This window comes from Rhipicephalus microplus, unplaced genomic scaffold, assembly GCF_043290135.1.
Source record: "Rhipicephalus microplus isolate Deutch F79 unplaced genomic scaffold, USDA_Rmic scaffold_14, whole genome shotgun sequence".
In the NCBI taxonomy this organism is placed as follows: Eukaryota; Metazoa; Arthropoda; class Arachnida; order Ixodida; family Ixodidae; genus Rhipicephalus; species Rhipicephalus microplus.
In genome coordinates this window covers 12,797,392-12,822,131 of record NW_027464587.1, presented here as the reverse complement: position 1 = coordinate 12,822,131, position 24,740 = coordinate 12,797,392, and the positions used below count along the sequence as shown (strand labels likewise).

Sequence of the window (24,740 nt, the reverse complement as noted above, 5' to 3'; positions counted from 1 at the left end):
TTTCTTCGTGTCCCGTCTTGCTGCTAGCTTTTTTTAGACGTTCCCGTATGAACTTGCCCAAATTTCAATGCCTGTCTGCGCTAAACGTTGGGCCATGCCAACCTATCATCCTTTACTCATAATAATGGGGCACTCGAAACAGTATTTGACAGCACACATTGTTTGCTCTATTGAAACATGCGTTCACGAATGTTTCTTCATTGTGTGCGCGTTGCAGTAGGCTTGGATTAGGAAGACACGATGATCAGCATGCATCATTCGTGGTCTCTATTTGACTTTAAATAAAACAAAGCTCCCTGTGCCAGTGATTGCTGAGCAGCTGAACAGGTTCAACACAACAAAACAAATGGCAATGAACTCAGGAATGATTTAGGATAGAACAACCACCTGAACCAGATTATCCTCAACACAACAAAAACAACAGAAAGGACTTGCTCCCGGCGCCGAAATGCACTCGTGACGCTTCCGAATTTATGTTCCCAGTGGTAGCGATGGTGGTGCTCATTCTAGATGGCAACTGAATGCATGCTGTCAGCGATGTGTTCCTCCGCAAAATGTCCCATTCGATAAGGATGTGATTGTGGCATCCCAAGATCCAGATGGAGCTCAATAAAAACTGAGGCTCAATTGTCGTACCTTTTTGATTTTTTTGCTGTCTTAATAGAGCAGTACACTGTGTTTAATTTTGCCTCGTTTACCATGTCTCGTATACTGGAAAAAAGCGACTTAAGAAAATTGCACTGTACTGTAAAACCTACACTATATTTTGGAGCCTGCTAGCGAGTTTTATGGTAATGAAATGTCGTAAAGAGACACGTTCATGCTCGGTTCTCACGTAGTCATTCCCGAATATCTTATTATTTGTGTATCTTGTTAAGCCAGCGCAGCAGTACGGCTCTTACATTTGAGTGTAATTTTTTATTCAAAGTCAAATCAAGACAACGCACATTGCGTGCTAACTGCCATGTGGTGATTCTTTGCCCCATGATAGTGAAAAAAATATTCTTGAAAGAACACAGTAACACGGCGTTTCGAGAGCAAAGAAGATATGCTAATTCGGCTTGTATAGCACCCCATCATCCCGAATAAAGGCTCAAATGTTGGCGTCGCCCCACGTTTAGTGCAGAGTATCGGCCCAGTTCTTGCACTTGTGATAATATACGCCCACTGGCCAGCAATATCGCAAGCGAGAGTCGCTGTAGCAGGCGACACGGTTCAAAGCATCTCTTGAATCATTTGCCCTCATGCGAGCCAATTCCCTGTACACGCGAGTGGCTGTCGACACGTGGTTGCAGCGCTGGCCGCATAACAACGCCACGTGCTTGCTTCGATATTTCCGCTTAGTGTGACAGGCTGTACATAATGAATAATATATGCTGAATAAATTAATCATACGTATACGTAGTAGTAAAATCTGGCGGGAAACAGTAGGCACCAATCAATCGCTAAAATAAAAGCATAAATGACATTCCGGCTCGGGTACGGATGCCTTGTTCGCAAAGAATTTGTAAAAACTCCGTCGTAACGTGACCGAAACGTCATTTCTATTTATTCAAAATAAATAAATGTGATAATTTGACGTGCCCTTACACAATGTTTTTAAGAACAACACGCAGTACGTTCGTAGAACCAATGCATATTTTAACAGGTTTATTTCAATTTTCCTTCTTTCCTCACACTAAAAATGTTGTAGACCCGTGTGCTTAGATTTGGGTGAACGTTAAAGAACCCCAGGTGGTAAAAACTTCCGGAGCCCTCCACTACGGCGTCTGCCATAATCATACGATGGTTTTGGGACGTTAAACTCCACATATCACTCAATCATTTCCTCAACCTATTAAACTCTAGAATAAATTACCGAATGATGTGGTGCAAAAAGGTACGTTGATTGAATTTGAGGCTGCTCTTGAGATTCATTTTCTTCATAATGTGTAAATTATTAGTATTCATATATTTGTTTCGTTACAAATGTTCCATAAGTCATATAAATATTATGTTGCAAATGTAATGTTTGAAAAGCACGTAACCTTGTGTCTCATAAAAGAGTGCGCTATATTACAGAAATATTCCTAAAAATCCTCTTAAATTATGTGATCGTGTGCAACTCAATACTTCACCCTCCTTATAATGTCCTTTGGATAAGTGCTAACAGTTCGACTGAGTAAATGAACTAACAAATTTCAACGATTTGTCGGTGGCATTTCCGGCCATTATTTTTCCGACCTGAAGGGCTTTCGTCCAACTCTGGACTTCAACGCTATAAAACAATGCTTACATATTTAGCTTTTCTAACAGAATGTGGACCACGTCAGTGAGAATGAGCAATTATTAGGTGATAGAAGTCATCAGGGTTGGACAACGAAGCAATGCTTTCGGACAGGTTATTCTACAATGTAATGGCGCATGCAAGTGCTCATGAGCTAAATGGTAACGTGCGACCTTACAAGGGTGTAAAACCCAAATTAATATGTTATAGTTTGGCTGTTTGGAAAATGATATCAACACGACCCGTCAGAGTGGACATGCAAATGTAATAATGTTAGCAGGGCCATGTCATGGCACGTAGCTAATTAGTGTAGGCAAACATAGGTTTTATTCTATGTGACAATGGAAAGTTAAGCAGTTTTGTGTGCTGAACTGCGCTGCCATACTTTGAATAAATTCTAGTGCGTTGACCACGTTATTATGATATTTTCACGGGGTTGTGTCTTGATTTAAGCGAACAGACTGGGTGGCCAGATGAAATTCTTCACTTGGCTGTACTTGTGGCCACGTCAACAAAAAATGAGCGGCCATATAACATATTCCTATTCCGTATTTCATTGTATCTGTTACGTCACTCTTGAGGTGCCGCCCATGCCGGAAGCCTCTACGTTTTCCGAATTCGGACAATGAAGAGCGCTCGTTCCCGGGTATAGCTTCTTGAATAAGACAAGTGCGCCAGTTGCCCAATAGTTTACGTAAGGATCCTGGAGAAATCCCCAGTATTTTCTGCGTATTTTGTGGAGGACAGTTTAGGATCTTAGCGACTTTCTGAATCTTAAGTATTTTCTGGGTATTTCAAGGAGAAAAATTCAAGGACCTTAGCTACTTTTTGGCTAAGGGCTGAAAAGGGGCCGCAAATCACGTTTATTTTATCTGTGAGCATGTAACAAAACAACTATGTTACGCGAAATAAAATAATTGATTATTAGGATTTTAGCGCTTACGTAAATGAAGCATACTTTGAAATATATGATAAGCTTTTGTGTTTTGAGAGTCGAAGCCAAATCTTAGTCGCTTTTGACTGAAATCCAAGTAACATAATGACCACTGTGTAAAAAAACAGCTGATCGTCTCTTCGAGTCGCGTTTTGCGATCGGTGGCATATAAATTTGTGAGGAGAATAAAATCGTGACAACGGGGGATAATTTTTGTCACTGCAGGATATAGCAAGCTGTGAAGAACAAGGACAAATCATAAAATTTATGCCGTATAGGGTGAGTAAACAAAGTCAAGCAGACCGCAATCGCGATATATTTATTCGCTATTGTTGTTACAGGTAACAAACAACCAAGTGTAGAGAAGACCAGCCTGCACTTTTGGCATGTTTTAACAGGTAAGAAATACTTTTTCATTTAAGTAACGATCGTGCAAGGGCGAAAGTCGTTACAGTGCACGATACATAACACGGAAGTGCCCATTACTGTATTTACTTACCGCATCTTACGTACATTTTTGCTTAATTGAACTCTCGCGTGAGACAGTTGTAGCGTAATGCATTCATGTTTATCAGCAGGCCACAGGGTTTCATTTGCGATGATTTAACTATTAGATTCGATGAGCACAATTGTTTTAGGTAGCTAATGATTTGTATGATATATGCTGCGCACTCCTTACCACGTTGCGGTGAGTACTGGGAGAAAAACAAGCAGAAAACAATTACGAAGCCACCCGGTTGGGTATGTAAGCAGCGGTGGGCTTGTTTTTTGTGCTTATCGAGCAGTGATGCTGCGAGTTCGTCGGCAAGCTGCGAGTGCTGTGAACAGAGCAGAACTGCGTATTGTTGCCATCGTGTTCGAGCCACTGTGTTTTAAATGCGGCTGCATTTCTTAGTTCGGCTGTTGGGAACCGAAGCTGAAGTTTGCGGAGCGGTGACGACGCTGCGCCTGGCTCTGGCGGCGAGCTTCGGAACACTTGAGGAGAGACGCAGGAGAGGTCGCAGGTGAGTGAGTGTGTTTCGCCGAAACGGGAGCGCGTGCGACACGCGCACAACGCGTTTTGCAGTTTCTCCGGGGAACTAGGCACGGTGCCGTCAGCTTGGCGGCTAAAACGAGATGCTCGCTGTGCGAAGTTGCCTTTCAACGATGAAATAAATGGCTTCAAGGAAGCGCCGCCATGGTCCATTCTTGTGGGCTGCCACAACAATGCAGAAAACACCAAGGGACGCTATCCACGTGTAAAACTGTATCAGTTCCCTATCTAGTCACAGCCGGTGAACACAGCTGCGTTCGCGAAAGACAGAGCAAGCATCACACAAAAGCCGAAAAAAAAGGTGAGCAATTCAACTTGACTAGCTGTGGTTAAACTTAGCTTGCTGCTTCGCGGCGACGCCAGCGGGTCATGCGCGGCACGGAGGACATGACTCTAAAACTTCTCGGTCATTTACTGGCGTGACCTTAACACTTTAGTTTTTATTTATTTCTTCGGCATGCCGCAAACGTTTGCACATCACAGTACACTGCTGCTACTCCTAGATACCTCATCAAAACAACAAATATATAGTTTCTATAAACGTCGATACAGCACATCGATAGAGTACACGGCTTTATATCGGCAGAAAGAGACTTACCTGGAGGCATACGTCGTACACGGTATTAGCACGGAGGACCCGAGAAATGCATTTCGCAGTGACTCGGGCGTCCTCCCCTTCCATCGTCTGCTCCACATCATTAACCTAATAAACGAACTTTCCTACTTTCGTTCGATTCGCTCCTCCGTGGTGGTGGTGAAAAACGTTTATCGTGAGGGCTTGTCCAGCTCAGAGGTCTTTGTGAAGCCGCACTGCAGACGGTAAATTGTGAGGTGACTCAAACGCAGCGCGTGCTTTCTACATGAGCACGTAAGCGAGAGGCAGCGCATTGGGGCGAAGGGAAAACGCGCCATCTAGATCCTCGATTTCTGCTTTTCTACCAAAGATGGCACTGCCGGATGCATGGATAGATTCATATGGCTGTACTCTTTAGATTGGGCGGTGGCTATCGCCACCAAGCCGAAATACTTCGAGAACCAAAAACTATGTTTGTTTGTTTGTTTTTCCTTTAAATAGTGAGGTTGAGGACTCGTACCTAGCAGTGAAGGGTTTAATTTTCACTCGTGCCTTGACTTTAGCCACAAAGTAGATAACTTCCTTCTAGTTAATTCTACCCGCTTAGTCTAATTTGCCCTCCCTATAACCCAGTGCATTGAAAAACTCTGCGCCATCATCCTGAACTAGTGTGAAGCCCTTTACAAAACATTATCAAGTGTTCGGCGGTTTCATACTCCTCTTCACACGCACTGCATACCGTGTCTACCCCTTTGTATTTGGCCCGATATGTCTTGGTTCGCAATACTACCGCCCTGCCACGAGTGTTGAAGATTGGGCGAGTTGGTTCGTCGTACTTGAACTGGTATAGCGCCTTACGGGGAAGAAGAAACAGCCGAGCAGACCGACACAAGGGGACAGAGCGCTAACTTCCAACTGAAGCGCTCTGTCCTCTTGTGTCGGTCTGCTCGGCCGTTTCTTCTTCCCCGTAATGCGCTATACCAGTTCAACTACCGCCCTAGCCTCAGGTAATAGAGAACTATCCCAAAGAACATCATAGATCCTTTCCTTGGCAATTTCCTGCTTAAAAGTACGATAAACCTCTAGTGTGCACTTCCTAATCATGTCAATTCTCCACATATCGGTCTCAGCTTCCTTCACCTTCTTAACCAATAATTCTTTTTGGGTTTGCCCTCTGCTATTTTCTAAGTATTTACCAGTCAATTTTCTGGTGCGTTTCCTTCATTTTGTATAGACATTCTTTATGTACAAGTACCTGAATACCTTCCTAGCCCAACGCTTCTACCCCATTTCTCTCAATCGCTTCTCAAATAATATCTTGCTGCTAGCTTCCCAGCCCTCAAATGATGCCCATGCCATATCTCCTTGTACTCCCTGATTTGGTGTATCCCCGTGAACTCATAAAGAAGGCCTACCTACTCCACGTTGCTTAATTTCTTTTCTTGCTTGAACTTCTGAACTCATGCACAAGACCGTATTGCCGAACGTCAGACCAGGAACCATGACCCCTTTTCATATCCCTCTCGCAACATCATGCCTATTATAATTTCACAGTGCCCTGTTGCTCATCACTGCTCCATTCCTGTTACCTTTAGTCGTCACGTATATTTCGTGTTCCCTTAGGTAGTTAGTCCCATTGTTTATCTATACGTCCACATATTTGTATTTATCTGTTATCTCTAGCGTGACCTCCTGTATTCTAAGCTTACTACCTTTAATATCATAAAGATCTTGACTGCTGATTTCTCCCTACTGAACCTACTATCTAACCTATCTCCCTCATTACTTTAGATGTCCGTCTATCTCTGCAAATCTTCCTTGTTGTCGGTCATCAGCACTATATCACCTGCGTACATCAATGCTGGTAGCGCCTGTTCAATGAGTTTTCTTTGTTTGACGGAAGAGAGGTTGAAGCTAAGTCCACTACCCTATAATTTGGCCTATAATCCTTGTGAATCACCATGAATAACAAGGGTGACAAAGAACACCCCTGTCTAAGCCCCCATTTTACCTCTGCAGGCTTGGACACCTGTTTTTCGCACTTTCTAAATACCTTGTTACATTTATAGATATCCTTCAATAGATTAGTGACTCCATCTTCCACAACGAGTGTGTCCAGTATTCCCCACAAGTCCTCTTGAACCACGGTATCGTACGCTCCCTTGATATCTAAAAAGCTAGCCACAGAGGCCTATGTCCCTTTTCTGCTATTTCGATTCACTGCGTCCGTGAAAACAGCTTCCCTTTCAACCCTCAGTGTTTTCGAAACCCATTCTGTAGTTCCCACTGCACCCCCTCATTTTCTATCCATGCCAGCATTCTTTTCTTTAAAACCTGCATCGCCAGCCTGTAGACCACTCATTTCACTGTTATAGGACGGTAGTTGTTTATGTTAGCTTTGTCCCCCTTTCCTTCATAAATCTAGCTCATCCCACTAAGTTTTCATCCATCGGGGATGAAAACCATTGATAATTGTGTCGATCACAACCTCTCTTAAAGTCTGCTTCGACTTCATAGCCAATGTCTTTATCAGCATAGTTCGAATGCCACCTGGGCCTGTTGATATACTACTAGGAACCCTCTTTTAAGCCCTTTCCCACTCTCGTTGTGAAAATGAAGCCATTATGCCACTTGATTTATCCTTGAATATTGTGATGCGTAAGGCAGTCCTTTGCTGAAAATTTTCTGTCATCCTTGTTCTTATATATTCAAAGCTTTGTCCCCTTCTGGCTTAGCACCTTGAGCTTTAGTTATAAATCTCTGCTCTAGGCTCGTCTCATTTCTTAGGAAGTTTAGATGGTTCCAAAATTTTTCAGCTGTCTTTCTATCTTTATGTACTTCTGCCAACAACTGAGCCCCCTTTCTTCTGATATTTTCATTGATCAGAAGGGATGATTTTCGTCTACAGCTTACAAAATTTCCCATTTTCTTTCACATCATCTGTCGGTTCACCCCGCTGCTTAGCATATCTGTGTTCCCTAGAGGCTTCCTGGTGTTTTGCTATGGCTTTTTTACCTTCCTCATCCCACCAACTCCAGTGTGTGTGTCTTCTTTTCCGAGGTTACTTGTCACATGTCTTAGCAAGCTTTAGCTCAAACAGTCTAATTAGATTCGTGCATTTCCACTCTGTTTTATTATCCTCAGTGAATAATTTCTAAATTTGTTTAGAAGCTATTTCTATTTGCCATTCGGAATAAAACTTTTTCTGTAGTTGCTCATCTTGTCTCCTTCCCACTTTCACTGCTCTTGCAAAACTTAGCTTGATACGTTTGTGATCATTACCCAGACTTCTGGAGCCACATACATCTATGTGCATTCCCTTGAGCCTATCATACATCCTAAGCGACATCACTGCGTAATTTATCGTCAACAGCAGCCTTCCTACCTCCCATGTTATTTGTCTTTTACACTACTCAGTACTGTTGCAAATGATCAAATCATCTCTTTCACACATATCCATGATCAATTTGCCTGTTGGGTGGGTGTACCCATCTATATCTTCTATGTGCGCAGTCGTATCTCCTAGTATAATTATCTCGCACTCTTATTCTAATTGCTCAATTTCCTTTGATATGCACTCTACCATTGCCTGGTTTTCCCCTCTGGCCTTTGCTCCCGTCCACGAGTACACCAAAGCAAAGAGAGTCATTTGCCCTGTCGCTTTTCCTTTTAGCCAAAAATGTTCCTTGATTGACCCTTCGCCAGTCTGTACTTTTATGAAGGAATGCGCCAATACAATCCTCTTTCTGCTGCCTTCTGTTCTATTACGAAATTCTCACGTGTAGTCCAGATTGTTAGGAGGTTGTTTCTTGTCCCTAAGATGTGTTTCTACGATTTCGTAAACCATCGGCCTCTTCTACCTTAGCTGTTCTTTTATCACTTACCACTTCAGTTTGTTCCTGCTACCCTGCATGTTAATATACCCTATGTCTAAATTGGCTTGGCCCTCGCGGCTACGTCTATTTCTGCCCCGGTCTCTACCTATTTTAGATACTGGTGCCACTTTGGAATCGTATCGTTCCATACCACCTGTCTAAGACTCTCCGTGGTTGTTTTCCTCGTTACTAGCTCTTCTGCACACCGATGGGCCCTCGCGCCCGCCAAAAAAGCTACTGCGCGTCCTGCAAGTCGCCAACCCACCTCATGACCTAGCCGCCCATTGAAGTGGATTCTGTCTCATTGGAAACCACCCCACACATGCACCTCTCTGTTTATTTCCACCACCTCAAAGCCCTTTTCTCGGCTCATCCGTTTATCTCTTTTTTTGCGTTGACAACCGCTCTTTGCAGGTAGCCGCCACGCACCGGTACTTCCGGTGTCGTGCATATCACCACCTGTACCTGAGGAGAAGTGGCGCGCATGTCATCGACCCCTTTCGCCAGTGGGGTCGCTAGTCCTGCCATATCTTTATTTAAGACATCGTTTAAACCACCTGCAATTATCCCAAGGTTTCGTCCATAAGCTGTAGTATTGAGTTTTGTGCTCCCTTGCCTCATGACTGCTTCCAGCTTGCGTCCCGGGAACGTCCCTACTGCAACTTTCTTGTCGGCTCCTACCCACTTTTTGAGTGCTTCTGCGCATCCACTTAAATTCGACTCCCCGGCAATCATTAGGTGCTGTGACTTTTAAACTGGAGCATCCTGCACCTGGGAGTTACTTGAATCTGTGACGCCGGCTGCTTTGTCCCCTCCCGACCCTACCACTACTTTGATGAAGCTGTGTCTTGCGACCATTGAACCGGCGGAACCTCTTTTTTCTGAACTTGCTAGCTCTTTTTTATCCGCCGTTCTGGTTGCTGATGCCTTACTGTTCTCTTCGTCGGCCGCTCCTTTGTTCTCCTTCGCTAGTGCTTCCTCGGTGGACTTCAGCCTTTCTCCCATAGCCCTTATTTTTTCTTGCCATGTCGCCAACGCATTCTCCAGCTTGGTGATTCTGATCAGCAGTTTACTCTGGGCAACCATTACATTCTTCATTTTTTTTCTCAACCTCACATTGCCTATACTTTGCGTCAGCCTCCTCTCCATTTGGTTCCGCACATGGGTCCGTTTTCATACCCACCCCTCACCCTGAACACTTCGAACTTTGAACTTCGAAATTTATTTATTCCAACATACCATCATTTGGGATGCTGAGGGCCGGGGTCAACAAGCCTCTTTATGGGCTTGACTAGGACCACAGTTCCGTACAAAGTGGCAGGGATAAGTGAGTGTACATTACAGTATAAAATGAATCAGGCATCACTATATCGCTCATATAGAACTGTAAAGGAATGCATAAACATTTACATAAGAATATATATAGACAGATAATGCAGGTAAAACAGGTCGAAAAATAAACCTTTAAAACAATTACCAGCTTCAATTTTGGTAATCACATAACAGATCAATAAGAGTGTACAAATGAAAAAAGAAACACAATGGCATTACACAGGTAGGACAAAAACACATCTCCAGCAATATTTTCACAGTGTTATTTGATTTAGATGGAACGGCAATAGAAAGCGCCACATCTCCTTGCCGTAGTTCGCGTGCGTGCGTGGAAGAAACCACGTGTGAATGTGACAAGTGTTATAAAAAGGGTCCGCCGGTTTATACGAGCAAGTGGGCCTAAAAGGTTATCACTTTTCGGTCCTGTGTAACATCGTTTCATAAGACTTCTTTGATAGTATTGTGGTAGGGTTTCCAAGTCTGGTTCATTTCTTCAGAAAAACATGAACGAGAGTTTTCAAATCTGGTTCATTTCTTCAAAAAGCGATGGCGTGCGACTTCCACGCGGAACATCTGCAATGGTGCGAACTGCCCTTTTCTGTATGACATGAAATTTGTGAATGTTCGTCAATTTTGTTGTGCCCGAAATTACATTAGAATAATTTATGGGTGATAAGAACAACGATTTGTAGATGAGAAGATTATCTTCTTTAGGAAGCAGGAAACGCACTCTAGACAAGATTCGAGTTATGCTGGATACACTTGAAGGCAGCTTTTCAATGTGACAGACTTTACAATTTTTATTCATGTCTTTCTGACAGCAATTTACCTTATGAATTGTCTCACTCGATAATTACGAAACACGCTGCCGGCGCTACAAAAAAAGAGAAAGTCTAAGCCCTACTGCAAAAATTTGCGTGTTCAATGTACGTGCACCTCCCCCACGAGGTCTCAAAAGAAAAAACACAAAGAATCAAGCACACACACGAACAAACTAGTAAATACCTGGTGACTAACTCTCGAAAAAGCCATACATTGTAATTGTGGCTACAAACATTTTAACTGCTGCCTTTTCAATTATAAAGGCAAGCTCAAAACATGCAAAACCACTTATCTGCGCAATTGATCGGGAGCGCAGTGCCACCATGCGTTGCTTTGGCTTCCTATGTTAGGCATCCGTCGAGATCGGTTCACCAACACTCTCTCATAGCAACAGCTGCGGGCACGCGCACTTCTCCTCGCCCCTAGCAACAGGAGCCCCCGCCTCAATGCAGTGCACTTGAAACGCGTTTGTGGCATTTGTACTACCAGCATTGTGTAGCGTTTGTGTTGACAACACGCCGACATTTGGGCCCTCAAGTAGAATGAGAGCTAAAGTACTTCGCTGCTCCGTCTCTCACCATTTACTCTCTCTAGTCCCTGCACCCTACTTTCTCATCCGCTCGCGCCTCACTCTCGACCATTCGCTGGCTGGGCACTTCTCAATAACATCCAGAAATGTGTGCTCGAGATGCCTCTGCGAAACGCCCCCGCCGAGCCGAGAACGCTGTTTAGTTTTAATCACTTCGTAGTATTTTTGACCGTGCACGCTAGCTACTAAAGTTGGAACGCATACCACGTTTCTCGCGACAGAAAAAAATTGGCTAATCTCCCGTACAGTAAGAATCGATAATATGCGAAGCACGAATGAGGAAAGTTGATATGTAACTCTAAAATCAGCACAATGTTATGAGGTAGAGATAAATTACACTGCACATGACTCACGTGTCATGATTGTCATGTTTGCATGTATCATTTATCTTCATAATCTATTCACTTCCCTGATACCAAATTTAGTATATGTGGAGCTAATGAAACGGCCGCGAGCACACCATGAGCAGTGTATGTTATTTTTTTTAAATGTAACGCTTGTCATTCATATCATGTTTGCACCAGTCATATATTTCGTCATCCATTGACGTCACGTAACACCAAAACTGGTATATGCGGAGTTAGCAAAATGGCTGCGAGCACATTATGAAGGGCCCAATTTACTCCAATGTATCGTTGACGCTGCTGAGCACAGCAACACTGCGTTAGCAAAACGCAAGCACTCTATAGTCGGACGCCAGGCGCCACTGAGACTGCTAGGAGGTGGCGAGCAGTGCGGATGCGTACCCCACGGCTCCTGACACCGATGCGAATTTCATCGGTCGATGCCCGTTGCGGCCTCTCTGCACTACCGGATCATCACCGGCAAGTCAGTGGGAGTATTTGGAAACCAAATTCACCCGGTAGGCCCCATCCTTACCTTATTTTGAAGTTCAGTTCTGAAATCACAACCATAGCGTTCCATAGGCCTCGCACAACTACGCTTCAGATGAAAAACTTCCGGCCAAAAAATAACGCACACAGGAAACGAAGAAGGAGACAGGAAAGAGGCCAGTCTTCAACAATCCATGCCGCGTCGCTAGCACAGCACAGCACCCGAATCCAATCGTAGAGTAGTCTAACCTGCCTCCATAATTCAGACTTCATGATCCGGCAGATACGCTTAACGTGTCCACTAGACGGTGTAGCCATTCCGAAAAAGGCCACGATTTCTGGTGGCACCAGACCATTTCGTAGGTAATAGGAGTAACACCTTGCACGGCATATAGCTGTGGCAATTTGACCGATGAGGACGTGTACTTGAGCACCCTGAAGATAGTATTATTGAAACAACTACGCTCTCTCGGTGCCGCGCCGCCCAGCGCTCGCCCCCGCAGCTGCAACATGCCGCTAAAAGCAATAGTCGATGGTGAAGAAATCTCTCCCAAAGCCGCCGCTGGACGTGGCTGGCTCCCAGCGTATCGTCGTCGTAACGCAAGCAAAGGACAGGCTACCGCTAAGACGCTGCAACTCGTCGGGCAACATGGGCCAGCAGTCGGCGGCAAACCGCGCAGCCCACCTAAAAGGCTCGCTACTGCCAGCAAGCTGCCTGATCGACCCAAGGACCATTTCCGAGTTGTCGTTCGCCCGGGTGGTAGCCTGGACGTACGACGTCTCTGCAGTCAACACAAGATTTTCAACGCACTCGCGATCGCCGCACGCCTTCCGCCGTCGGCTACCGAAGAAGATACCGTCTGCTCGAACTTGGTGCAGAACATTTTCGTGGTGAGAACACCGCAAGAGACGAATGCTCTTGCTTATTGCACCGTTCAAGAAATTATTCTCACCGAACAGCGACACCCAGTTGCTACCTAACTTACCCCACCTGATTACTCCTGCCACGAGGTGATACGTGGCGTCGACATCGACTTTATGAACACCGACTTGCAACGCATGCTATGAACGCCACGCAACCTAACCGTGCTCGGCGCACGTCGAATCGAGAACACTACCACGGTCATGATCCTGTTCAACGGCCTCAAGGTACTGAACTATGTTAACTGCGGACCGATCATATATCGCTGCACTCTCTACAAGCGCCAGATAGACACTTGCCGCAACTGCGGCCGAGTGGGTCACCGCCAGGATGTCTGCCCGCGCCCCACCGACAAGGTGTGTGATCAGTGCGGTCACGGCCCTCCTGGACCTGACCACGCATGTTCGGCACCAAAGTGTGCGCTGTGTGGAGGCGTGCACGTAACGGGCGACCGGACCTGCTGGAGCCGCTATCAAGTACCCTACCTCGTGTGGTACCGTCGGCAACGTCGTTGACATCGCAACAAGAGCTGTTCGTCATTGGTGCCTGCTGCAAGCTCCCTGCCTTCAGCATACACCCAGTGTACATATACAAGGGCAGTTCAACCACAAGACCAGGTCACACCGGGCAGCTCATGGGCCCCAGACACCACCAAGTCCACTTGGGTCGACAAGGTCACCGGTACAGGTGAGACCCGCACCACCGCGTGCTCCAGATCATTGCCGCCGCCCGTAGCAGACTAAATTCAAGCTTTAGAACGCGAGAATACTTTTCTTCGCAAAGAGCTTTATCATATCAAGGCTCTTCTTAAGACACCACAGCCTCAAGAGCAACGTGAGAGCAATGCGAGTGAAACTCACACTGCCTCTAACCCAGCCCGCGGTGCGAAAAAGCGCGCAGGCCCCGCGCTAGAGGCCGAAGAACCTTTAACGATGTCGAGCATTATTGCACACCTAATGGCGCTGCTAGAACAGTTTCCTGCTGACATACTGTCCGAAATCAACCCGCTGAAGCTTCAAATGATGAAATAACAGCCCGAGTACAAATCCTCGAAGCCGACTGGCATCAACAGATGCAAGGCCGACCAATACTTTATCATTATTCATGGCTACTTCAAACAATCTCATCATTTGGCAATGGAATTGCCTTAGCTTCTCAAAACGGAAAGACGCCCTACAACAATTACTGCGCTCAAACGCTGAGAACCCTTCTGTCCTCCTTCTTCAGGAGACGCTCACCGAGCGTCCCGCATTGCGAGGATACCGCGTAGAGTCAATCTTTCAGAAGGGTAAACGAGAGATTGCCACCTGTATTGGAAAGACTTTTTCGTACACTAAGCATGACGTTCGTCCTGACCTCAAGGTCGAACACATCTTGATAGAACTTATTCCGAAAGCGCACCTCAAACACTCGGTCTTTCTTCTTTACGTATACAGCTCACCTATCGACAGTAGACAACTCTTCATAGCTCTCTTTCAGAAGGCATGCAATATAGCAGGCGACAACCCGCTATTGATTGCACGCGGTTTTAACGCAGCGCACCCAGATTAGGGTTACGGATACCTCCACTCGAGAGGCAAGGCGCTTGCCACGCAGATAACACACCACTGTCTCACCCTACTCACAGATCCCGCGTTCCCTACACACACGGGTAACTCGGTAACAAGAGATACTACTCCAGACTTAGCACTAGTGCGAAACATCCGCAACTCTACAAGGATTAACACACAGGTCAATCTAGGTAGTAATCACTACATCATTAGCATCACCATAGCCGCATCCAGTCCACCACCGCGTAAATTCAAGGTAGTCGACTGGGATCATTTTCGAACACTTAGAAAGCAAAATGAGAACACCTGCACCTCTGTTCGAAACCTCTTCGCTCGGTTACAAGAGGATGTAACGAGAGCCACAAAAGAAATAGAAACCACTCACGATCATCCTTTGAAAGTGTGTGAATATATGTGCCGAACATCAACGTATGCAAGTACTTTCTTCCTAAAAGTATTCACGAATGGAACGGTCTTCCATAAACATTGTTACCGCCCCTTCCACAGCGTTTCCTTCCCTTTAAAAGGGGTATGTGGTCACATAACGATATTGTATGCTGTGATTTAGGTGTTTTTCATTTGTTTTTATTTTTTGAGTGCCGTGCAATTCACTTTGTCCCCACTGAATTATATGTACTTTGAATTTGTAAACCCCCTACAACAATACCGCCAGAGGGCGCTGTAGGTATATGTATAAATAAATAAATGTATAAATAAATGTTGAGAGCATGGATAGCCAACTTGCTCACCTCATCGAGCCGCAGCAAGCCCTACAGACAAAATAGAAAACTCAAAAGGTTAACTGCCATCTTCGCAAAAAGATCGCGGAGCTCAACAAGCAAATCGAAGAACACAGTCGCACTTTAGCTAGACAGCAATGGGACGAGGTATGCAACTTGTTAGACGCCCAAATGAGTGAAGGATCGAAATGGAACCTGCTTAAACATCTGTTGGGGGACAAACCTACGAAATTCATTGAGCAACCCACAACTCACCATAGATTGCTTAATTTATAAGCTTCGCGAGGAAAATTTTACGGACCAACAGATTACACATGAGCTCGCGTTGCGCTACCTCTGTACCGAATCGAGCTCACACACGGATTACCCCTCCCCCCTCCAATGCAGGCGGAAGAAGACCCATTGGTTTCTCCATTCACAAGCGCGGAGGTGCGGGCAGTACTCACTGAGCTGAATTGTAGATCAGCCCCTGGCCCAGACGGGATCACAAACTACTCAAAAATCTAGCGGACGAGGAATAGACCTCCTCACTAAACATATCAACGAGGTATAGGAATCCAGCGAAATCCCGCTCGAGTGGCGTGAAGCCGCCGTCGTGCTCATACCTAAGTCGGGCAAACCCTTTGAGCTTGGCTCACTCAGGACCATATCTCTCGCCTCGTGTGTGGGCAAGGCGGCTGAGCACGTCATTCTAAAACGGGCCACGAAATATGCGGAAGAGAAACACCACCTCCCTTTTAATCAAATAGGCTTCCCCCCGTCCATGTCGACACAGGACGTCATGCTTATTCTGAAGCACAAGATCTTAACGGGCAAGTCCAGGGACACCAGGGCTGTGCTTGCCCTAGACCTAGAAAGGGCATTGGACAACGTTAAGCACTCGCTCATACTACAAGCGATTGCTGATGCTGGACTCGGTAACTGCTTCTATGCATACGTGCGGTCGTTTCTCAAAGACCACAAAGCCACCAATAGACTAGGCTACTTGGGTTCCAAAACGTACAACTTGGGTCTCAGAGGCACGCTGCAGGGAGCAGTTCTCTCTCCATTTCTCTTTAACTTAGCTTTTGGTGCTCTCTCGAGAGAATTGAGCTGAATCGATGGCCTGGGCCACGCATTGTACGCCGATGACATTGATGCGTAACAGCCGCTAAACAAGGCTTCATGAAAGAGGAGGACAAAGTGAGTTTTTGTTCGATGCTGGACTGGCGCCATTTGCTCGTCGAGTTCTGTGTGCTCTAAATGGATAATTAAACAAGTTACTCGTGACATTATTGGTGGAGGTGGACGATCCCGTACCTTAATGGAGACGCGCAGAGGTCGCACCATCGGTGACCTTTCGACTGCTTCGATGGCTGGTACTTCCGCTACACCGCCCTCATCCGTCCAAGCCACCACCTACGTGACACTCCCACACCTCCGGGATTCCGGCACTTTCTCCGGTGATGCCACGTTCAAGCTTGACATTTGGCTGAACCGATACGAGCGCGTCAGTGCTACTCACCGCTGGAATCTCACGCTCATGCTCACCAACGTGCTTTTCTACCTACACGGCACTCCCCGAACATGGTTTGAAAGCCACGAAGCCGACATAACGAGCTGGGATCTCTTCAAAGAAAAGATACACGACCTGTTTGGCGATTTATCCTGTTGTCAGCTCACTGCGAAGAAGACTCTTGCCACACGGGCCCAGTCTTCTACCGAATCCTTCGTCTCCTACATTCTTGACGTCTTGGCCCTTTGTTCCAAGGCCAACCAGTGCATGTCGGAAGACTAAAAGGTTAACCACGTCTTGAAAGGCATTGCTGACGATGCTTTCAACCTGCTGGTTTTTAACAACGTGTCGAGCATCGACAACATCCTTAAAGAATGCCGACGTCTCCAACAGCTAAAGCCTGCCGTGTAGCCCAATGCATTGTGCGCCTTCCGAACACAGCGGCCACTTCTTCGTGTGACGACGCCTTCCACCAGGCCCTTCTACAACCTTACACGCATCAATCGTTGAGAGGTCGAGACAGCACAACCGGTAGCCACGCCATTACCGACGCCTGCGCCTTCCCCTACCACGATCTCTTTGATACAAGCGGTCATTCGTCAAGAGCTATCGAATGTCGGCCTAAATCCTGTTCCTGCCGTATACTCTGCTGAGTCTTCTTATCGTCCCCCTTCTGCTCCTCGCATACAACGCAATCCGTCTGAATGACGTACTCCTGATGACAAGCACACATGTTTTAACTGTCGACGCGTAGGTCAGATCGCTCATCACTGCCGCAGCTGCTGGGCTTCACCGTCCCATTATGCATCTCAGTATCACGCCACTTCTTTTCGCTAGCCGTCCCCATCACTTTCTCCATCAACGCCGGCCACATTATCTGCTCCTGCCGCACCTCTGAGCAGACTTCGCTACGACTGGTCCCCGTCCCCTGCTCGTCGTCAGTCCCGGTCGCCCCCACAACGCCGTCCTGCCTCCCCGACATATTCGCAGCACCTCCGACAAGAAAACTAGACCATGCAGCTTCTGGAGATGGAGCTGCGTTGACGACTTTCGTAAGAAATCTTCGCTTAGCGTTATTGACGAACTGGAACCTTTTGGACGTTACTGTCGACAATGTTCGTGTCAGCGCATTGATAGATACTGGCTCGCATGTGTCCATTATGAGTGCTAACCGTCTTCGTCAACTTGAAAAAGTTCTCATGCCCGCCCTCAACCGAGCTGTACGAGTCGCCGATGGAGGAACTGCCGCAATTCTTCGCATGTGCTCTGCGCGAGTGTCTATCGGGGAGAGAAGCACTGTCGTTTTTTTCGCCGTTATCGAACATTGCCCTCATGAACTAATTCTCGGTATGGGTTTTCTAGCCACGCATTCTGCCCTCATAGACTGTTCAGCTGGCTCTCTCCACCTCCATTTAGCCCTCTTTTGTGACCCGACCAGCCCACCGCGAACCAGCCTCTGCTGCATTGGTTTCACGCGCCTCCCGCCTAACTCTGTCCCACATGTCGTCTCATCCTCCACGCCGCCAGTACCTGATGGTGATTACAAGATGGTCCCGATTCCTGCCGTGATGCTTACGCGTGGGGTTGCTGGACCGCATATGATTCTGACGATTACGAGAAACCGCACCTTCCTTCTACAGGTTAACGTTTCACTCACCACCCAAGTTCTACCACAGGGTATCTCCCTAGCCAAAATTACCACTCTCCAAGATGGCCATGTTGAACCCTTCAGAGTTGACGATGGCTGCAGCTCAGTCAGTGGTTCCACTTCATCACGTTCTTGGGGCGCCGATATTGAGCGAATGGTGTCATTGGTCCTCACGTCTGAGCAAGCTGCAGCGCTTTGCCACGTTCTTGAAGGCTATCGTAGAATTTTCAACTTTGCCAGCAACACTTTAAGTCAAACGACCATTGTCACTCATCGCATAAATACTGGCCATGCAACTCCCATTCATCGACGCCCCTACCATGTCTCTGCGTCGGAGCATGCAATATTACAACATGAAGTCAGCAAATGCTTGCGAAAAACATTATCGAGCCTTCATGCAGCCTCAGGGTTTCTCCTGTCGTCCTTGTTAAAAAGAAGGATGGAACACGGCGCTTTTGTGTCGATTACCGTCGCCTCAACAAAATTACAAAAAAAGACGTTTATCCGTTACCTCGTATCAACGACGCCCTCGACTGCCTGTACGGTGCAACCTATTTTTCAACTACTGACCTTTAGTCAGGGTACTGGCCGATAGCCGTCGACGAGATGGACCGCGAAACGACCGCATTCATCAATCCTGATGGCCTTTATCAGTTTAAAGTGCTGCCGTTTGGTCTTGCAATGCACGAGCCACATTTGAACGAATGATGAACTCGTTGCTCCTAGGATTGAAATGGTCCCCCTGTTTGTGTTACCTTGGCGATGATATTGTCTTTTCGCCCACATTTGACTCGCATCTCGATCATTTGTCAGCTATTCTGGACGTTTTTTGTCGAGCCGGTTTCCAGCTTAACGCTTTCAAGTGCCACTTCACTCGTCGTCAAATTTCCGTGCTCGGTCACCTTGTCGATGCCCAAGGCGTGTGTCCAGACCCAGAGAAAATTCGCGCAGTCAGGAACTTTCCCGTTCCGAGGACCACGAAGGATGTCTGCAGTTTTGTGGGGTTGTGCTCATATCTCAGACGCTGTGTTAAAGACTTCGTGACCATTGCACGCCCCCTGACAGACCTCTTGAAGAAAGACGCCTCGTTTATCTGGGGCCATGACCAAGTGTCATTGTTTTCGCAACTTACGACACTGCTTGCAACGCCACTAATCTAGGCTCACTTTGATTCATTAGCCCCAACCGAGGTTCACACGGATGCCAATGGACACGGCAGAGGAGCTGTGCTATCGCAGCATCAACAGGGACACAACCGTGTCATAGCCTATGCAAGTCGACTGCTCTCTCCAGCCGAGCGCAACTATTCCATCACGGAGTGCAATTGCCTCGCACTTGTATGGGCAGTCGCCAAGTTTCGTCCATACCTGTACGGGCGCTCATTCCGTGTTGTCACGGATCATCACGCACTCTGCTGGCTAGCCTCCCTGAAGAACCCCATGGGACGTCTCGCTCGTTAGGCTCTACGCCTTCAAGAGTACACGTTCTCTGTAATGTACAAAACAGGGCGATTACACCAGGATGCGGATTGTTTATCCCGCTACCTTGTTGACGAAGCAATCGATACTGACGCTATCACGGACGTTTTTTCCTTGTCGCAGCTGCTGAACATTGGCGAAGAGCAACGTCGGGATGCTTCATTACGAGCCATCATTGACAAACTGGAGTTAACCCCTCGCGACCCGTCCCTACGAATGTTTTTGGTGAAAGACGGGATCCTACATCGCCGTAACCTTAATTCTTTCGAATCAGACTTACTTCCTGTCATCCCAACGCACCTGCGCTCCACTGTCCTGCATCAACTTCATGACGCTCCCATAATGGGCCATTTGGGCGTTTCTCGCACATACGATGGGGTACGACGTCGGTTTTCTCGGCCTGGACTTGCCCGCTCTGTTCGACGCTATGTCACCGCTTGCGAGCCCTGTCAGCGTCGCGAAACGCCGTCTGCCCTCCCAGCCGGCTACCTTCAGCCGATCTACGTTCCCAATGAACCTTTCTTTCGAGTTGGTCTCGACCTGTTGGACCCTTTTCCACTCTCCACAGCCGGAAATAAATGAATTGCTGTTGCCACAGACTACGCGACGCGGTACGCAATCACACGAGCACTCCCGACCAGCTGCGCTACCGACGCTGCGGACTTTATGCTGTACGACATAATATTAGTAGTGTACGGTGCTCCCCGCCAACTTCACACTGACCGTGGCCGCACGTTCTTATCAGCTGTCGTTCATGAAATCCTGAGGTCTTGCCATACCAAGCACAAATTTACTACTTCGTACCATTCCCAGTCAAATGGCCTCACGGAGCGCCTTAACAGGATCCCAACCGATATGCTTGCCAAATACGTTGCGCCAGACCACCAGGATTGGGACATTCATTCGCCGTATATGACGTTCGCCTACAATTCATGTCGTCAAAACACTGCTGGCTATTCGCCTTTCTATCTCCTCTATGGCCGGGACCCAACTCTACCCTTAGACACTTTACTACCTGCGGCCACTGAGTATGCCGGGGAAGCCATTGCCCGCGCCGACCACGCGCGCGAAGTCGCCCGTAACCGTCTACAGGCTTCACAGGCGCACCAACAACAGCTCTACAATTCTCACCATATGGACGTGCACGGTTCCTAGGTTTCTCTTATGCTCCTCTGGTCACCTACTCGGCGTGTAGGACTGTCTGAAAAACTGTCGTCGCCCTACACTGGACTATTCCGTATCGTTCGCCAAGTGACGGACGTCACGTACGAGATTGTTCCAACCGATCCAACAAAGTCATCATCAGCTCCGAGCGACACCGTTCACATGGCTCAGCTAAAGCCCTATTACCCCCCTTTGACATCATCTGCGTAGATTTAGCACCGGGACGGTGCTTCTACCACCGGGGGTTATGATACCTAACAGGCGCTGAACACGGCTGCATGAAAGAGGAGGATGAACTGAGTTTTTGTTTGATGCTGGACTGGCGCCATCTTGCTCGTCGGTTTCTTTGCGCTGTAGATAGATCAATAAACAAGTTACTCGTAACATTATTACCATCTGGTGTGGGGGCAGTAGCGACGGGGCCATCGAGCGCAGTCTACAGATGGCGGTGGACAAAGTGCAGGCCGTCCTCCGACGGACGGGCTTACGGCTATCGGCCAAAAAATCTGAACTATTACTCTACAGGCTGAAACTAGGTCCTAAATGGATCCCCAGCTCAACCATCTCTGCATACACAGAAGATGGTAAGCAAATAGCTCAAGTCACTTCGGTTCGTATACTAGGAGTGATCCTGCAGGAGGATGGCAGGAACGGACTCAGCATAGAGCGCATAGCCACTAAAGCAGACACCACGTCTAAACTATTCAAACACCTTGCCAACAAACGAGGTGGACTATCGGAAGAAAATCTACTGCGTCTCTTCCACGCTTTTCTCAAGAGCCACATCAATTACGGAGCCGTAGCTCACCCCTGGAAAAAAGGAGATGAGAACAAGCTTAATCAGATCTTTAAGAAGAGTATCAAACAGGTACTTGGGCTCCCCATACAAAGCAGCATACAGAAACTTATGGCGCTAGGCCTTCATAACACTTTAAGTGAGATTGTTGAGGCCCAGAAGCTAGCCTAGATTACTCGACTCTCCTCGACTGAGGCGGGACGTCAACTCCTGGCGTATCTCCGAATAAGCTCCCCAATCATCAACCAAAGAGAGCGCACGCTGCCGTCAGAGCTTCGCGAACGCCTCATCATTTCCCCGCTCCCACGTAACATGCACCCGCAATAGAAACCCGGCCGACGTAAGGCTAGAGCAGCCGCCCTCCTCAAAACAGCTGCAGCAATGCCCGGTTCAGTAGCTTTCATGGACGCCGCTCAATACGTTAATTTCAAGCATTTAGTAGCACCCGTTACGTCGCTACAAGGTGAACACCTCACTTCTCTAACACTCCCCAACACGGATGCAGATCGTGCAGAACAGGTAGCAATAGCATTAGCTTTGGTGACCACGGATCGCACAATAGACTACACAGACTCCAAGCCACAGCTAGGGTCTTTCGCGCTGGCTTGGTTAGTAAAGAGGCAGCCCGCGTGCTCTCGCGTGCAACGTGGGCCGACACTAAGCACTTGATCTGGTTCTCCGGACACGTAGGCCAAGACGCTCACCCCCTCAAGCCTAACGCCAATGAGCTAGCTCACTCCCAGGCGCGAGACCTTACTCGCCGCGCCAAGAAAGAGGGCGGCCTAAGGCCCTAGGGCGAGCCATGGCAGTGGGACCCGCTCCTAACGTAGAACGAAATTTGTCAATGATACCACCTTGAGCACAGAAAGTTTCCTCTACCTCATCCTCATCTAACGAGACCACAAACTATCACTTTACGTCTGTTACAAACAGATGCTTATCCTTCACCTATTTCTTATTCACGTTTTATTAGTGAATTAAAGCCGGGCTGCCTTCGATGGGGGCTCCCGAGATGCAATTTGTAACATATTCTGTGGCAATGCCCCATGCTGCGCGCGTCTGCAGGGTCTCCAGCCACGGAGGAACAGTGGACCGCTCTCCTCACAAGTCCGAAAGAGGAAGATCAACTTCGGGCTGTCCAAGGAGCCCACGCCCTGGCCGTCGAATTCCACCTCCCGGTCCCGTCGGGGACGTGGCCCACGGAAGAGCCCCCTTAGGTGGACCTGGCTTCTCAGGACAAAATAAAATTCACTTCAGTCAGTCAGTTCAGGCGCCACCGACGCCACACAAGTGTTCGTCAGCGTGGCCTGACGGCAACCGTCGCTAAATGCGAGGTGCTACATTTCGCGCCGGTGCGTTACCCAGACAGTACTGCGTATCCCTCTTTTCATGACGGAGAGACGCCGAACGCGGTGAAACGCACATCCGTCGAAGCAACGCAGCATGGTGCGCGACTGCAGTACATGGTGAGATCGGCACCTGGCTTGGCAAGGCAGGCTTGACACGACAAAATCGACGCCGGCGAGCACGCGCACCACGTCACGTCAGTACGTATTGGCGCCTTGACTGTGGTATGTAGTCATGTTCTCACATGACACGCATTTCATGATTATTATGTTTGCACCAGTCACATACCTTCGTCATCCATTCACGTCACGTAATACAACATTTGGCATATGTTAAGCTAGTGAAACAGCCGCGAGCGCATCTTCAGCGTAGCTTTTAGTCGTGTTGTTATATGACAAGCATCTCATGTTTATCATGTTTCCACCAGAATCATACCTTTGTCATCCATTCACGTACCGCAATACCAAAGTCGGTATATGTTACCGGGGCGAAATGGCCGCAAACGCATTACGATCATTGCACGTAGTCATGTTCTTACATGACACGAAAGTCATGATTGTCATGTTAGGGTCAGTCGTTTGTGTTCGGCATGCAATCATGTCATACCATACCAGTTTTGCAACATGCCATGTGAACAAAACCACCACAAGTGCTGCAGGACATTGACATGGAAATCATGACATTCATGACATACATGTCAAGATTTTCATGTTACGACTAGTCAAATATGTTCTTCTTACAGTCATGTCATGCCATACCAGGTTTCGTGTTGATACCATTATCTAAAAGGTCAGGAGAGCTAAAAGTCGTAGGTGACTAGTTATATAGATAGATAGATAGATAGATAGATAGATAGATAGATAGATAGACAGATAGATAGATAGATAGATAGATAGATAGATAGATAGATAGATAGATAGATAGATAGATAGATAGATACGCTCAAAGTCGCTGAAGTTCGCTAAGAAATGCTTCGCATTTAAAACGCCACGTGTGGCGAACGGCACTATGTGCTGGACGGTGAAAGAAAAAAAAGTTACAGATCCCACGTACAGTGGGAATCGATTATGTGTGAAGCATGCAGAGAAGAGGTTTATATGCCATCTTAAAATCAGCGCAACGTTACGGGTGTAGTGGAGCATACGCACCCACGCGTATGCGCCTTCGGATCACAACGAAAAGCCCGTGCTCTGCTTGCGCGAGAGTTTGTGCCGCCTTTGCCAGACTGGCCGTACGCCCACTTTCCGTTGCGACCTCGTTGCGACTTCTCGGCTCGAATAAACGTCATCACATTTGGTGGAGGTGCGGGGTGTCGATCCCCGTACCTCTCGCAATCCTCGGT

At 47.4% G+C, this 24,740-nt stretch overlaps 1 long non-coding RNA gene across 1 annotated transcript in view; it reads left to right on the top strand.

Moving 5' to 3' along the window:
* The first annotated feature begins 3,535 nt into the window (after positions 1–3,535).
* The window catches only part of LOC142784414 (uncharacterized), a 91,713-nt gene continuing 70,508 nt past the window's right edge, over positions 3,536–24,740 (top strand). Inside the window, exons 1-2 of the long non-coding RNA XR_012888615.1 lie at positions 3,536–3,598; positions 4,096–4,204. This is a non-coding gene — a long non-coding RNA (uncharacterized LOC142784414). The remainder of the gene's footprint in view (positions 3,599–4,095; positions 4,205–24,740) is intronic.